The sequence below is a fragment of the Delphinapterus leucas genome, chromosome 4 (assembly GCF_059928025.1).
Source record: "Delphinapterus leucas isolate spDelLeu-1000000601 "Yukka" chromosome 4, BTC_Dleu_Yukka2, whole genome shotgun sequence".
NCBI classification, from domain to species: Eukaryota; Metazoa; Chordata; class Mammalia; order Artiodactyla; family Monodontidae; genus Delphinapterus; species Delphinapterus leucas.
In genome coordinates, this window is record NC_143132.1 from 79,597,710 (window position 1) to 79,612,719 (window position 15,010).

Here is a 15,010-nt window from a genome sequence, read left to right on the forward strand (position 1 = left end):
CAGCCACTGCTTGACTAGCTCCAGTGATCACAGATTCCATAACTCTAGAAAGAGCCAATTTCATTCAGAGTTAAGAGATTCCATGGAACTCTTAAAAGATAAAAAGTGACGGAGATCTTCCCCTTGACAAACGGCTATCTCAGCAACTAGGTACCTGGTGCCCTGGGCAGAGGGTGGATCACCTGGGGGTTATGATGGAACCAGGGCTGTGGACTCTGTATGTGTTACCTGCTCAGGGCCTGGGTTTCCTCTTGTTTAAATGAGGAGATTGGGCGACCTCTATTCCACCTGTGAACTGTCCCTCAGAGCCAATGCCTCCACCTCATTTCAGCTTCCATTTATCTGGTACCTGGACTACAGCAGCACATCTCACCATCTCCAGTACCAGGCCCCTCCAACCATCCATAACCCATCACTTTTCTAAAGCACAGATCCAATCATCTCCCTTCCCTACGTGATGCTCCTTCCACAGCGCAGTCTCAAGTCCTCAGTCAGCAATCTAGACCTTTGCCAATCCACATCCCAGCCCACCCCTGCACCCTCATTTCCATGGCCTCTCTACTCCACAGCCCATCCCCAATGACTCCAGTTTTCCAAGGTGCCATGCACTTTCTCACCTGTTCGTGTTATTTCCCTTGCTCAATGACCCCCCTCCTCCTCTAGCCCACTAGACAAATCCCCACTCATCCTTCAAGGCCCAATCAAATGATAGTCTTTTTATCTGTGAAGTTTCCCCAGGGTCCCTAGAGTTAGTCGTCATTCAATTAGAGTCACCAGATATTTTTTCCATATACTTTTACATCCTCTCTTGATTATTTAAATGACCTCTGGAGGCAGGGATGGCACAGCATTCATGTTTCCATCCCCCAAGCCCAGACTAGAGTTTCACTCATTCATTCACAGGTACACCCAGCACCTGGTGTGGAATGAATGAACACACAAACACATCAGACCGATGGACAGATGTATCTGGAGGGTCCTGTCCAGCTGTCATTACTGGAACCCTCATAGTTCGTATGAAGTGAAGCTGCTGCAGCCAAGAAGAGAAGTTTGGAAACAACCAGACTACAGGAAAGCTGACCTGCCTTTCACCTCATTCTAAGAAAAGGTGCCGCTTACCAGGGCACACCCTGCCCTCTGGGTAGTAACTCCCTCCTCCAGTTCCTGAAAATGATTCATTTTCATATCAAACAAGACAGAAGCTCTAGGTGCCAATTAAGTTTTTTTAATTTCTGGTTTTTTTTTTCTTCCTGGGAACTAAACAAGAACCATATTCTTTGGAAACTCATTAGAAGAATAAGTTACTCTGGTGACCTCTTGGCACAGAACTTGGTACCGCATTAAGCTGCCACAGTTACAGTTAAAGATCTTTATCAAGATGGGCCATCGGCTAGAAAATAATAGATTTAAAAACCCAGTTAAATTACACACATGAGGACTTCCCTGGTGGTCCAGTAGTTAGGACTCTGCACTTCCACTGCAGAGGGCCCAGGTTCAATCCCTGGTCGGGGAACGAAGATCCCACGTGTGGTGTGGCCAGAAATAAACATATAAAATACACACATGGACAGAGATTCAATCTTATTTCTTAACTATAAGTAGCCAGAGCAATTTAGCTGCCCCATCACATCCTGGACTAAGCCTTCCTGTCCTTCCATGTTTAATCCAAGGCCCAGCCCTTCCAATAAGCTTCCGCACACGTTCCAGAGAACTCAATAAGCCCTCCATCCGTACCACTCTCCTGGCGTTTTTTTTATATTCTAAACAGGTACTAACACATTTTTATCAACCTAATAAAGTCTAACTGCCTACAAGCTAGACATTCCCTTCAAACATCCTCAGACTTTACCTTTATAAAAGTAGTTCACTGAACAAACATTTCTTGAGCACCTAGCATCTCCTCTGACAAAAACAGTAGACATTTGTTGACATTTGACTTTAGTCCTGGTCTTATACATATTACTTATACCAGCGGTCCCCAACCTTTTTGGCACCAGGGACTGGTTTCCTGGAAGACAATTTTTACACGGACCGGGGTGGGGGGGCGGTTGGTTCAGGCGGTAAGGTGAGCGATGGGGGGCGGCAGATGAAGCTTCACTCCCTGGCCCACCGCTCACCTCCCGCTGTGGGCCCAGTTCCTAAGAGGCGGCTGACCAGTACTGGTCCACGGCCTGGGGACTGGGGACCCCTGACTTACACAACCTCACTCAGTACTAACAAGTAGGGTGACCTCCAATCAGAATACCTGAGAGTGGAAGGGGACGCTGTATATACTACACCAGAACACAGGCATAAACCAGGGCTGTCCTGGCAAAACCAGAAAGTATGGTCCCTCTACCTCTGCATCAAGTACTGTTGCTACAGCCATTTTTACAGACAAGGAAACCGACACTAACATTAAAGACAGGATTCCCTTAACGCCCAAAAAGCGGTCTCCTGAAAATGCCAAGGAATTCGCACTACACATGCCCACGGCCATCTTCTCCGAAGCTGCTGGCTGATGGCCTGAGTGACTAAGGAATGCCGACCACGGCTGCAGCGGAAAAAGTGCCCACTGTGGGGATGGAATGAGGCCAAAGCACCCTTCTTGAAGGACAATGAAACAACTCTGCCCTGTCCTGACCCTCTTGCTTACCTGCCCCGTGAAAGGTTCCCATACAAGTTTCTGAGGAAGGCCTGGAACCACCCCTCAGCACCAGCTTTCCATGGGAACTACTGGGGGCTTCAATGGGAAGCCGGGAAAGAAGCAAGGACTGCACTAGAAGCAGAGCGCAAACACAGCGCAAACCAAACCCCAGAGAGGCCCCGCCCCCCCGCCTGCCTCTTTCCAGCCTCCGCAACCAGAGGAGCTGCCGCCATGTCCGCGCGCCTGCAATGGCTGGTCGTCCGGAACTGCTCCAGCTTCTTGATCAAGAGGAACAAGGAGACGTACAGCACCAAACCCAGTAACCTAAAGGCCCGCAACTCCTTCCGCCACAACGGGCCCATTCACCGCAAGACTGTGGGTGTGCAGCCGGCGGCAGATAGCAAAGTGGTCATGGTAGCGATGAAGCGGTGATCCGGCCCGCGAAAGCCGGCCACCTATGTGCGGACCACCATCAACAAGAACGCCCGGGCCACACTCAGCAGCATCCGGCACGTGATCCAAAAGAACAAGCACCGCACAGATTGGCGCCTGGCCGACCCCTGGAGAGCCGGCGCCATCCTGCACTGCCAGAAGCCTGTGACGGTGAAGAGGAAGCGGACCTGCGCACCAAGAGCTCCTGGGTGACCCCCTTCCCCAAAGCAATAAAGATGTCAGCCGATTTTTCTCAAATAAAAATAAATTTAAAAAATTAAAACACCAAGAGAGAGTTAGAGGATCACAACGGAGAAGAAGAAACACTGGACAGCCATTCACTGGTGACAAACCATCCCTCTGCATAGCCTGGAAATGCCTGTGAACGTCTGTGGTACTCGCCCCACTTCGCAAAGTGACTGTTGTCAACAGTGATGCCCTCATGAATAAGAAGTCTGAAAATGAGTAAGTCAGTACACCAGATCGGCCGTGACCACCTCAGGGAGCACCCTCCCTTAAGTCGCACGGCTAAGACTCGAACTTGGAGCTGCCTGGGTCTAAATCCCACAATCTCCTCTAGAAGGACAAGGTGCCATTCCTGTGGGCTAGACACCTTGCTGGGCACCAAGAATTAGCCACGTGTGCCCACTGCACGGCCACATTACACACTATACGACCGTGTTTAAAGCACTGTCAGAGAAATGTCTGGTTCTCACAGATGCATTGGGATAGATCACATGATCTAAAATCGAAGGTAACTGAGGCTCAGGAATGTTCTGGAACTTGCTTAAGATCACAGGGCTAATGTGTGACTCAAACACAGGTCTTTGTTTTCTTACACCAAAAACCAAGTTGGTGATGGTACTGCTGAAATGATAGCATCTGAAGCCCGTATCCTCAGGGCTCTGGGGTCTCCAACCAGATTCTCAGGTGCCTTCCAAAGTCACAGACGGGCAGCTAATGCTACCAATCACCACACCATGAAATAATAACAGTTTCTCACCTGTGTATAGGGCTTGCTAAAGACTCTCACATCAATTATCTCCTGCTCACCAGCAGAAGTGAAGGAAGGAACAAGACAGGAGCTTTAGAGCTGGGAGTCTGATTCTCACTCTACCACTTAAGCACCACAGGGGAAGGTCCTTCACCCCTGAACTTTTACAAGATTGATCCTGCCGACCCATCTCTTGGATGGCAATTGTGAGCTAAGTAATAAAAAAACAACCGTAAAATGCATTCGCCACATAAAAAGTGCTACAAAGGCTACGAAACACTAATGGGTTCTATGAGATGGGCTGTGATGGGCAGGTTTAAGACGGAAAGAAAACACAGCAGGATCTACCCGGTAAGGGATCTAATGCTGGCAGCCTGAAAACTTTTAGGAAAGCAAAAATAAGTAAAAATAAAATGGGAATGAGGGTGGGGGCCGCCACAGGCAAAGAACCTGAAAGTTATCATGCAGAAGCTTGGTTCCGGCAAACAAGCGACAGGAATAAATAGCAGAAAAAGAGAGAAACCCCCAAAGCACTCTCAGACTGAAACTGAACCTTCTTAATCACTTTGTTTTCAAAGTGCAAAGAACAAGGTTCAAGCCCAGTAACAATGATCTCCAAGTTATAGTCCCTCCCAAATGCTCCCAAGCAAAGCCCCTGGGGGTGGGGTGGGGAAGGAATGTGTCCAGCCAGGCTCAGCAGAGAAAGAATGAAAAACACCCTTGAAACAGAGCAGGAAAGGGAGTAAGGGCCACACCCAACTCCAGCTCAGCGGACAAGGGTGTGACTGAGCACTTCCCTGGGGTCTCAGTTTCCCCACCAGCAAAAGGAGGAATCAGGTCGCTCTGGCCACCAAGGCCCCAGCCCGCAATTCTAAGGCATGAACTGGCTGCCGGCCTGTGGCTTCCACTGCCTACAAGCTTTGGTGCCGATAACATACTTTTTCCAGTCAAGGCTGATAAGCTGGCAAATAATTGGAAGGACAAGAATAGGAACTCAGCTGCCTGATAAGATTCTAACAGTACACAACTTTTTCCCTCTCTACTCTGACGCAGGCCGGTGTTTCCTGACCTGGAACGTTGCAGCAGCCCCCTAAGCGGTGTCCCCGCCTCTGGCCCAGAACCGCTATCACTCTGCCACCAGAGTTCTCTGAAACACAGACCCAACGACACCCTCCTTTACTCAAAAAGTAACAAAAGCCCTCCTGTTCCCTACCCACCGCCACCGCTGCCATCACCCTTAGCTCAAGCTGCCAGCCCTTCACCCTCTAACCCTCCCTGGCCAGTCCCATCTTTCTCAGTGACCTCCGAACACACCCCCCAAACACTCTTAGGCCTCAGGCCTGTGCCTGTATTTCAAGGTCTCTCTGCCCAGAAAGCTCTGTCCACCATAATAACCCCTACTCACCCTTCAAAACCCAACCCAATGTCTTCTTCTCCATGAGCATTTTTTTCCTGTTCTTCCAGGTAGTCAGTCAGCCATTTCTCACGGCTCCCATTATTTCTTTGTTCATCACTCTAGTAGGGCCTTCCCATGTTCTGTTTCAGTCTGTCTCCTAGGCTGGAATGAAGATCCTTGAAGACAGAGCCTTAGCTGTCTTTGTAAGATCAGTTTCCAGCATTTCTGTCTGGCATGGGGTAATCACTCAGGACCCGGATGATGTGCTGAACTGAACACAAGAGACAGAGATGCATGTGATCACACATATAAGTGGGGTACGAGGGGGCTAAGAGTCTGGGAATGGCTTCATGGCACTAGCTGGGTTTTCTGTATCAGTAAATGTTACTCATTCTAAATGAGTGAACAAGCGGTTACTAAACATCTTCAAGTTACCAGAGATGAGAGGTGTTCAAAGAAGAGAAAGCCAAGGTCTTATTTACTTTGCTGGGTGCCATTCCTAGGATCTGTCTTCTCGCCCCTGAAAATATCTTACCTGTAAGTTATCAAAATGCAAATAACCCACCTGAGGTGGGTAGGTCACAGAAAGAACCTTAGTTGATCCCTCAGAGTCCTGAGCCTGAAAGCCTTCTTGGAGGAAGAGGTCTGCGTGACCTAGGGAAGGCCGGGATCCAACAGGAGCTATCTGGCTCGACTCCGGAGAACATTGTCCCAGGAGCCATAGATCAAGGGCAATGACTGAGATCAAGACCCTCCATCACTCCCCTACTTTGTTATCCTATTTCCCCAACTGCCTCTCTATGGGGTACCTCAAATCCTTATTACTCCAAGAGACTGGGGAGAAGGCAATGTTGGGGGGAGGAAACAATGTTTGCTAGAGAAGCTCTGTCCTCTCCAGTTAGCTTTGCAGAGCGAAGACACCCAAAGGGTAGAGGGAATGGCAGCATCTCAAGAGAGACCGGGCTGAAGCAGCACCAGTGTGGAAGTGAAAAGCCTGCTTGCCCAGGGAAACCCTGGATTATGGTCCTGCTGGGGCCCAAGGAATGGGTACTGAGTTAAATTCTGAGGAAGAACATTGAAAGATAGTGGTGACTTTGTGAAATAAAATTCATATTTCATGGCAAGGCAAGAAAATTTAAACATAAAAATGCTTCCCTGCCCTTTGGCCCCCTGTCTCCCCGCACTGCACATCGAGTGTCTGCATTACGATTCGACCAGACCTCCCCCAGGGGCAGGAATACCTGCTCAACCGTCAAGAGCAACATGCTCCTAGCATCAACCAGACAACGCCTCAATAACATTCCTTCTTGATGTTGCAGGGTTCACATGACCCACCAGGATGATGCTTAGATCTGCATTAAGTAAACTGTTGATAATATCAATACATCATGTGATGTACAGCCCTCTGTCTCAAGAAGCTTATATAACCATGCCTTGACTTCTAACAGGCGGAACAGTTCTCAGAGTGTTCTGAGATGCTCTTCCCGGGTTATAATGCTCAAATTTGGATCGAATAAAATTTTCCAGTTCTTTTTTAGATCGACTGATTAATTTTCATCGACAATTTCCACTTTTCCTTCTGTGGGCACAGAGAGAGCGGTGAAGATCACGGAAAGGTTCTAAACTCGCCATTTCGCTTAGTAGTTGTGTAACCTTATTTAACCAAACTCATTTTCTCATCTGCAAAATGAGACTGATAATCATAAAACCTACTTTAATAAATCAGTATGAGAATTACATAAGTACACGGTAAGTACTCAAATTTTTTTAATTATGTTATTATTATTAAGAAAGAAGGATCGAAAGATAAACATTTTCTAGCCTCAATTTTGTAGTTTACCTGCTTCCAAGCATGAATCCCATTAACCCCCTGGCCACCCACCCACCCTATTTGTAGAAAGTCAGGAGAGGTGAGGTCCTGATCAATGCATCAGTGTCCTTGCCCATTTCTATGACTCGCATTAAGAAGGCACTGCCATTTCCTCCACGCATCCAAGCCATCTAGAGCAGACTCCCACATCACGATTCCATTTCTTCTTCCCTTCCCCACCTCTGCTTCACACACACCTTCAAGCCCATGGATTTCCACCCAGATAAGCTTCCTGCATGCATCACAACTTTACCTCCCCTTTCCTCGCCTCAGTTTCTTCCAGCTGGGTGCTGCCTTCCAATGCCATTATCCAGGAAAAGTCCCCACCCATCAATGCACAGGCTGAGCTAGGCCTCCTAATTACTGCCCAGGGTCAAAGTCTCAGCTCCACTCAACCACTTACTAAATATGTTACTCTTCTTCCTGCGCTTAGCATCCCAATACCTAATCCCACAGATGCTTCCAGAGCCCTTGCCCAGCCTTGTTTTCTCGCAAATCTCTAGAGAAGCCTTTACTGGCCCCTAGAGCCCACAAGATAAATTTAAATCTACTTAGCAAAGAATGAAAGTCCTCCCTTTTCCCATTTGCCACCACCCTGTTCATGCTGGCCATGCAAAAACCAGCCTCAACCACCATGCTCCTTCCCCACATTTGTCTGCATATGCCTAACAGGTTCAGCCCTTACCTGTTGTTCTTCCACTTGGGCGATTCCTATATAACCCTAAAGATTCTCTTCAGACACTGCTCCCTCTGGTAGCTTCCCTGAGGTGGAACGACGTCAGTGCAGCAGAAACATAGCCCTTGAACAGCACCACACACACACACACAGGTGCTCCCCAAGAACAGGGACCGTGTCCTCCTCATCTTTGCACTCCCAGGGCTAGCCAGTTCCTGCTTTACAGAAGGGAGGCTCCAGAACCTGTGTGCTTCATCCACTGCTCCTCTCCGTTCTGTGTAAAAACAGCAGCATGCTCCATCCTCTGGTTTTATTATGTTACCTGGCATCTTCTATCTCGCTGCCCATTTTCCATTTAATCCAGCAAATCTCTGGGCTAAGGGATCCTCCCAGTCCTCATGAGTTACATTCTGCCCTTGGCCAAACCACCCCGCCAAGAAAAATAACCACCATCATTCCACCATCTTCAGCCGTAGTTCTGAAATCAAATTCAATTTGACCTTCCCATTCCTAATTAACCCATGCTAGCTCCACAGCAGGGCAAAGTCAAATATTAACATCAAGAGGCAAAGTTCTAGGCTGTCATTTTGAGCACATTTCTAATTAGCTCTGTGACCTTGGGCAAGAGGTAAAGTCGAGATGACAGGATCACCAGGCCCAATTCTCAGGGGACTTTTGAGATTCAAATGGAATATCTGATGAAAAACTTTTATAAAGTTCAAAGCACTGTACATTCATAAAGGGCATGATCAACAAATTTTATCAACTCTTAACCATCAAGGGTAAGATGTACCATTATCAACTTAGAATGAAGCGCTGCTCAACTATGACACATCTGTGATTATAAGACAACCCAATTTCAGTGATATTAAAATGTGAAAAAGTGTACTTTTTATGCCTCAATACATACAATGTACAGTTTATATGCCTCAATAAAATAAGGACCCTGCCGTAAAATTCTCATCTTTACCAATGGCACATAACAGGCACTCAGTAATACACGTGGGGTAAATGAGCAACACCCCACCGATAATATTCTTAGACCGCATTATGGCCTCTCTCACTCATGTCCCAGCCTGCTCAAAACCCTCAAATGATCAAGTCATATCCATGCCTGGCATTTTTAAGGACCTTCATAATGAAGCCTCCTTTCCCATCTCCCACTGCCTGGAACTGACTGTCCACTGGCATATGTCACTCGAAGAAGGGTCCTACTCAGTCAGTCCCAATCATAGTAACCAGCTCCACAGCTGTTTCTCCTCCTTCTGTCAATCCCCAAAGCCGGCTCTAGGCCTGCCCGCTGCTTACAAGGAGCATGTCCCTGGGCAGCTGCCTGACCCAAAGGCCCCAGGCATGCACCCCTACCATTCAGACAGCCAACCCCGGCTACCTATCTCGCATCTAGAGTCTACACTCTAGACTCTGCAGGCCTGGGTGTTGGTGTTGGGGGACTGCCTTGCAAAAATTAAATGCAAGATACACATTCTTGCACCTAGAGACTGTCACACAGAGTGAAGTAAGTCAGAAAGAGAAAAACAAATACCGTATATTAACGCATATATGTGGAACCTAGAAAAATGGTACAGGTGAACCGGTTTGCAGGGCAGAAATTGAGACAGATGTAGAGAACAAACATATGGACACCAAGGGGGGAAAGCCGCGGGGGGGTGGAGGTGGTGGTGTGATGAATTGGGTGATTGGGATGGACATGTATACACTGATGTGTATAAAATGGATGACTAATAAGAACCTGCTGTATATTTAAAAAATAAAAATAAAGTGTATTCTTATACTGAGATTAAAAAAAAAAAATACACATTCTTCCTTTTGACTGAGCCTGGTGCAGGCAGAGACCCTGAAAGGAAGAAGGCTGGTCATGGGGTACAGAGAACCCTACTGGAAGTTCTGGCCTCCCACCGGCTACCATCATTCACTGTAGGCTTTAGAACAGGCACCCATCTTCTCTGGGCCTTTATATCTGTAAGGGCAGGGAGGGTGAGGATGCAGGGGAGAGGAGAGTGTCAGCTGCTTTCTCTCCTTCCACTTAAAGGCTTTCTTAAAATGCTCTTGTGCTGGGGGAGGTAAGCCATTGCCAAGTCACTAACACCTTCGTGAGAATGAGTTTTATTGGTAAGCAAGCACTAAAAAAGGGGGAGGAGGTGGAAAGAGAGCCGGGATTGGACACAAGGTCAAGGGAGTCTGGTCCTAGAAAAGCAGCTCAAACGTGAACCTACATTTTTGCATTTTGTGTTGAGGGCCAGCAGACATTGGATCACTGGGAAGGGAAGGGAAGCCACAAAGCTCTTTCAGCTCCCCCAGCACCTCAAAGTCCCAAAGACACCCCTCAGGCCCAATTCCACTGATTATCTCATCTCCTGTACCCACGCCTCCCAACCCTGTGCTCCCAGCACAGTAACAGTTAGAGCTCCATCCCCACTCTCCACATTTTGAGTCTTCTCTGCTCTGCGGTTGCCTCCCGCACGAGGCCTCGCTCCTTTTGCCTGGCTGGCTTCAGAAAACCCCCCATCCTTCCAAAGCCTCTTATGCTTCCTGAGGGACGAGGAAACCAAACTCTTCTCCGAGCCCCTTGAAATTTTACCCTTGCCTTTTCCCCAGCACTTAGCACCTTCAACCTTGGGTCACGTCTGGCTCCTCGGGTTGACTGTACGCTCCCTGAGGGCAGAGTAAGGGCCCTAAATGCATCTGACCCAACAACCCTGCATGGCGCGGTCTCACAGTGGGCGCTGGAAAACTGCTTGGAGAAAAGGAACTAGGAGTCGGGAGCCATTTATTTTAATTATGGCTCAGCCTCTAGTGAGCGACTTTGGGGAGGCTCTCCTCCTCTCTGGGCCTCAGTTGCCCCAACTGGAAAATGGGGGAACTTGATGTGAGGGCTCCTAGGCCCCTTCCACTGTGACAACTGTGATTCCGCGAAAGCTCGGAGCTGCTGGGTGTGGCCCCGCCCCCTGGGAGCCCTGAAAAGCCCGGGCAGGGGGCGCGCAGGGAAGGCCTCCACCCGCGCCCAACCCCCGGTCGACGCTTCCCGAAAAACACGGGGTCCCCCTCCCCCACGCGTGCACCCCATGATTACGCTGCGGCCGGCACTTCCGCACCGCGGGCCCTGCGGCCCGGCCCGGGCGCGCGCTCGGCGCCCTGCGCCCCGCGCTCCTGCCACCCCGGAGGCGCTCGCGCTCGGGGAGGGCTGGGGGTTCCCGAGGCGCCCGCGGGCGGAGAGTGGGGGGAAGGAAGGAGGATTTGCAACAAATACCTCGGGGAGGAGGCGGCCGGGGCAGCGGCGGCGGCGGCTGCGGCTGGAGGCGGAGGCAGCGGAGAAGGAGGAGGTGCCCAGGCACTCCCCCTCCCATTGTCCCCAGGCCCGGCCCCGCGCCCCGCACCGCGCCCCGCGCCCCCGGCCGCGCAGCCAGCCCTTACCTTGCAGCGCCTGGCTCTCCCCCGCTCGCTAAAGCTACTTATCCCAGGAAAGCTCGCACGGGGCCCGGGAGCGAACCCACAGACAAAAAGTGAAACTTCGGCAGGGCTGGAGCGGCTGCTGGTTGGTGCCTTTCCCCCTCCTTCCTCCCCACCGTCCCCACCCCCTCCCCTCGGTCTCCCGTGCGGTGCCCTGAGAGCTGGAGGCTGACGTCAGGGGCCTGAATTCCTGACTTTGCCTGCACGCATTTGTCCATGTAAGGTATGGGAAGGCGGGTGCCCGCGGGGCCGCCGCGCCGCGCTCGCCGCCGGGGGAGGGGGCGCCCGCCGCGGGCCGTGGCCTTGCCCCAAGGTGGGCGCGCTGACGACAGTTGATTTCCTGGGAGGAAGGGAAGACGCGGGGATGCGGGGAGACTGCAAAGGAGGAAAGGAAAGGGAGCTGTGGAGGTTTTGCCTGCACTGGAGGAAGAGGAAGGAAACGTAGAAGGAGGAAGCGGCCGGGGCGAGGGGCTGCCGAAGAAATGGGGGAACCTGCGTCCACTGTTAGGGCACCAGATTAGGAGGCTGAATCTGAGCAGACGAGATCCTGCCGTGGAATCCCCTTCAGAGATCTTCCTCGTGAGCCCCGCCCCGGATTCCCAGCGAGGTTCAGAGCTGGCCCAGACCAACTTCCAACCCGTCCACTTCACACATGGGAAAACTGGAGCTCTCGGAAGAGAAATGACTCCTACAAGGTCATGCCCGCCACAGATCCAGGCGCGGGACCCGGATGCTCGGCCTCCCAGCTGTGTTCCTGTCTCCAGGCAGAGCCCTGACTCCCTCCTTCCCGCGGAGCAGTGAACCAGGCTAGGTGTCAGCGGACAGCGAGGACCACCCTGGGAAGAGATTCAGAGCTTCCCTGGGCCCCGGAGGGAGTCAGTTCCTGGAATGTTCTAATTGCCAGTGAGCCCTGGATAGCTATGCCTATCAGTTGCTTCAAGGCAACTCCCTCTATCTGGTGCTCAAATAAATGAAACCCTGGAGTTCACTTCACAACCCTGCCGGAAGCCCAGAAAGCTTATTCTGTGCTTACAGCTTCAAAAAAAATCTGCGAACTGGGTGAAAGGCAAGCCTGTTCTTGGAAGGTTTGAGTGGGACTTTTTTTCTCAGACGGTTGTAAATGTGAGCAACCAGGGGACCCACCAATAACTGTGTCAGGGGGTTAAAATGTGCAGCGGACACTGCCTGGAAGACACTCCAAGGCTGGAGACTGTTTCCTTGTATTTCTATCCTACTGATGTCCTCACCTCAGCACATCATAAAAGCACTTTCTCACTGGTTTATTAGATCTTGTTAGGACAAATTATAGTCCATCGTTTACATTTGAGGTAAAAAGTCAGGTTAAATGACTTACCCAACACAAAATAAGCAACAGAGCAAACACCTGAACCCACCTCCCCCCCCAACCAGGTCACCTGACTAATCCCATGATTTTTCCACCCAACAAGGAGGCCCTGACCTCCTAATTTCTGTTAATGAATGTTGAGAGTACACCGTGAGTTACTAATTCATGAAACCTCCAAAACTTGGTTCTTTGGGGATTTGGTGGGATTCTTTTTGACCAAGAATTAAACGGAGAAACACATTTCTGCACTTACCATTTATCGAGCATCTTCTTAGTGCAAAATCTTTGAATCCAGACATTCTTGGGTCCAAATTACTCCGTCTCTCTTGCTCTCAGTTTCTCATCTACTCATACAAAAAATATGAAGATAGTAGTAGAGGTAAGGTCAAGGGTACCTATTCCATGCAATAACGAAATATTTTTGTCTTTGCAACTAATGTAGTTTGAAATAGGAAACATGAGCTCTTAAAGAGATTTTATTCTGGGGCTTTAAAAAGATCTTTCTGTTACACCACAATTCACTTACTCTGTTATCATTTCAGCAAACCCACATTCTGAGTGCTATTGTTTAACATGAAAAACTCCTGGTATCACACCAACTAAGAATAGATTCACCCATTCCCCATTGGACATAACGGGACTTGACCAGTGCTGCTTTTTTTTTCTTCCCCAGTAACCCACTCATAAAGAATAATAGGGTTCTAATGAGGATTAATAAGATTTAATAACGTATAATTAGCATTCATTTCCTTCATCATACACATTTTAAGAGTGTGGTGTTAGGGCTTCCCTGGTGGCGCAGTGGTTGATAATCTGCCTGCCGATACAGGGGACACGGGTTCGAGCCCTGGTCTGGGAAGATCCCACATGCCGCGGAGCAACTAGCCCCGTGGGCCACAATTACTGAGCCTGCGCATCTGGAGCCTGTGCTCCGCAACAAGAGAGGCCGCGATAGTGAGAGGCCCGCGCACCGCGATGAGGAGTGGCCCCCACTTGCCGCAACTAGAGAAAGCCCTCGCACAGAAACGAAGAGCCAACACAGCCGTAAATAAATAAATAATTTTTTTTTTTAAAAAGGCAAAATTCCTTTAAAAAATTTTTAAAAAAAGAGTGCAGTGTTAGATCCAGAAATGCTCCTAATTATGTTGAAACTGTTGTATGAGTGTGTTGGGGAAGATCACTATGTCTCTCCTCCTGAAATATTTATGAATTGCTCAGGTGGACCTAGAGTTAGCACAAGCATTATATAAAGTTAATCACAAAAGATCATTTCTGCTCAGGAGGCACTCACCAGGAGTGTAAGAGGCAAAGTCATAAATTGGATGCTTGGGCGAACCGCATGCAGTGTTGTCATCGGTGCAAACCCAAATCAAAAGCCTCCTCATCTGCTGATCTGGTTTCTTTTGTATTCACACTTTTCTCAACAACCCTATTAAAACCTGCTGCGTGCAGGGACTTGGGAAAGAAGGGAAGGCTGTGTAAATCTGCAGACTCAATGCTAGAGAAATACAGGTTTACCAATTCAGAGACTCAAAGAAGCACAGAATTTCAGGTGGGGCGGAGGGCATGTGACTGGAGGATTGCCAGTGATGACACCAAAGACTGAACAACACTAGGCTGTGTTCCCACCATTTGCTTGCATCCATGACAATCCCTTTCCCCAAGGCCTTTGTGTAGCTCTTGTCAGTCCTTTCTCTGTCCTCATATATGCCCGGCAATATTCTAAGGATTTTTCATCTGCATTTCACTTAACCCTCAGAAAACCCTTCTGAGGTTGGCATTATTATTTTCTCTAGCCCAAGGAAGTTAAGTAGCCTGCTCTTAACACAGAGCTAGTACCTGGTTAAACTGAGATGCCCCACTGAGCCCAGGCAGCCTGACTCTTCCCTTACCCACTGCTGAGTGGCCATCTGGTCTCACATTGAACATTCCAATGTGCAGAACTCATAATCTGCCATGGCTGACCAAGAGGAAAAGATATGAAGAGGCTACTGGAGAAATAATAAGAACAGGGACACTGAAGATGGAAGGTAAATACCAACCCTATGTGGCCTCTCCCCAGCCTGAAACCCATCAGGCCAAACTCCTCAGTGTAGTTTGCATAGCTCTTCAGCCTCATGTCTGCCAGTCCTGAACCCTCCAGCCAATTGGAGGTCTGGTGCCTTAACTGACCCTGCTTCTCTGCCTTTATACGGGTTCCTCT

General features: G+C 49.4%; 1 protein-coding gene, 1 non-coding gene and 1 pseudogene across 3 annotated transcripts in view; 2 read left to right on the forward strand and 1 right to left on the reverse strand.

Annotated features, from left to right (window-relative positions):
• Positions 1 to 11,575, reverse strand: part of LPP (LIM domain containing preferred translocation partner in lipoma) — a 698,095-nt gene extending 686,520 nt beyond the window's left edge. The window contains exon 1 of one of the 2 annotated variants that reach the window (XM_022569708.3): positions 11,427 to 11,575. The gene's annotated coding sequence lies outside the window, so the exon portion shown is untranslated. Of the gene's footprint in view, positions 1 to 11,262; positions 11,343 to 11,426 lie in introns of those variants that run through there. The other variant, XM_022569736.3, reaches the window with a different exon arrangement.
• On the forward strand, positions 1,441 to 1,513 carry TRNAG-UCC (transfer RNA glycine (anticodon UCC)). The gene has a single exon. It is a non-coding gene; the product is annotated as a tRNA-Gly (tRNA).
• LOC115802317 (large ribosomal subunit protein eL28 pseudogene) lies at positions 2,806 to 3,271 on the forward strand (annotated as a pseudogene).
• Positions 11,576 to 15,010: the final 3,435 nt, after the last annotated feature.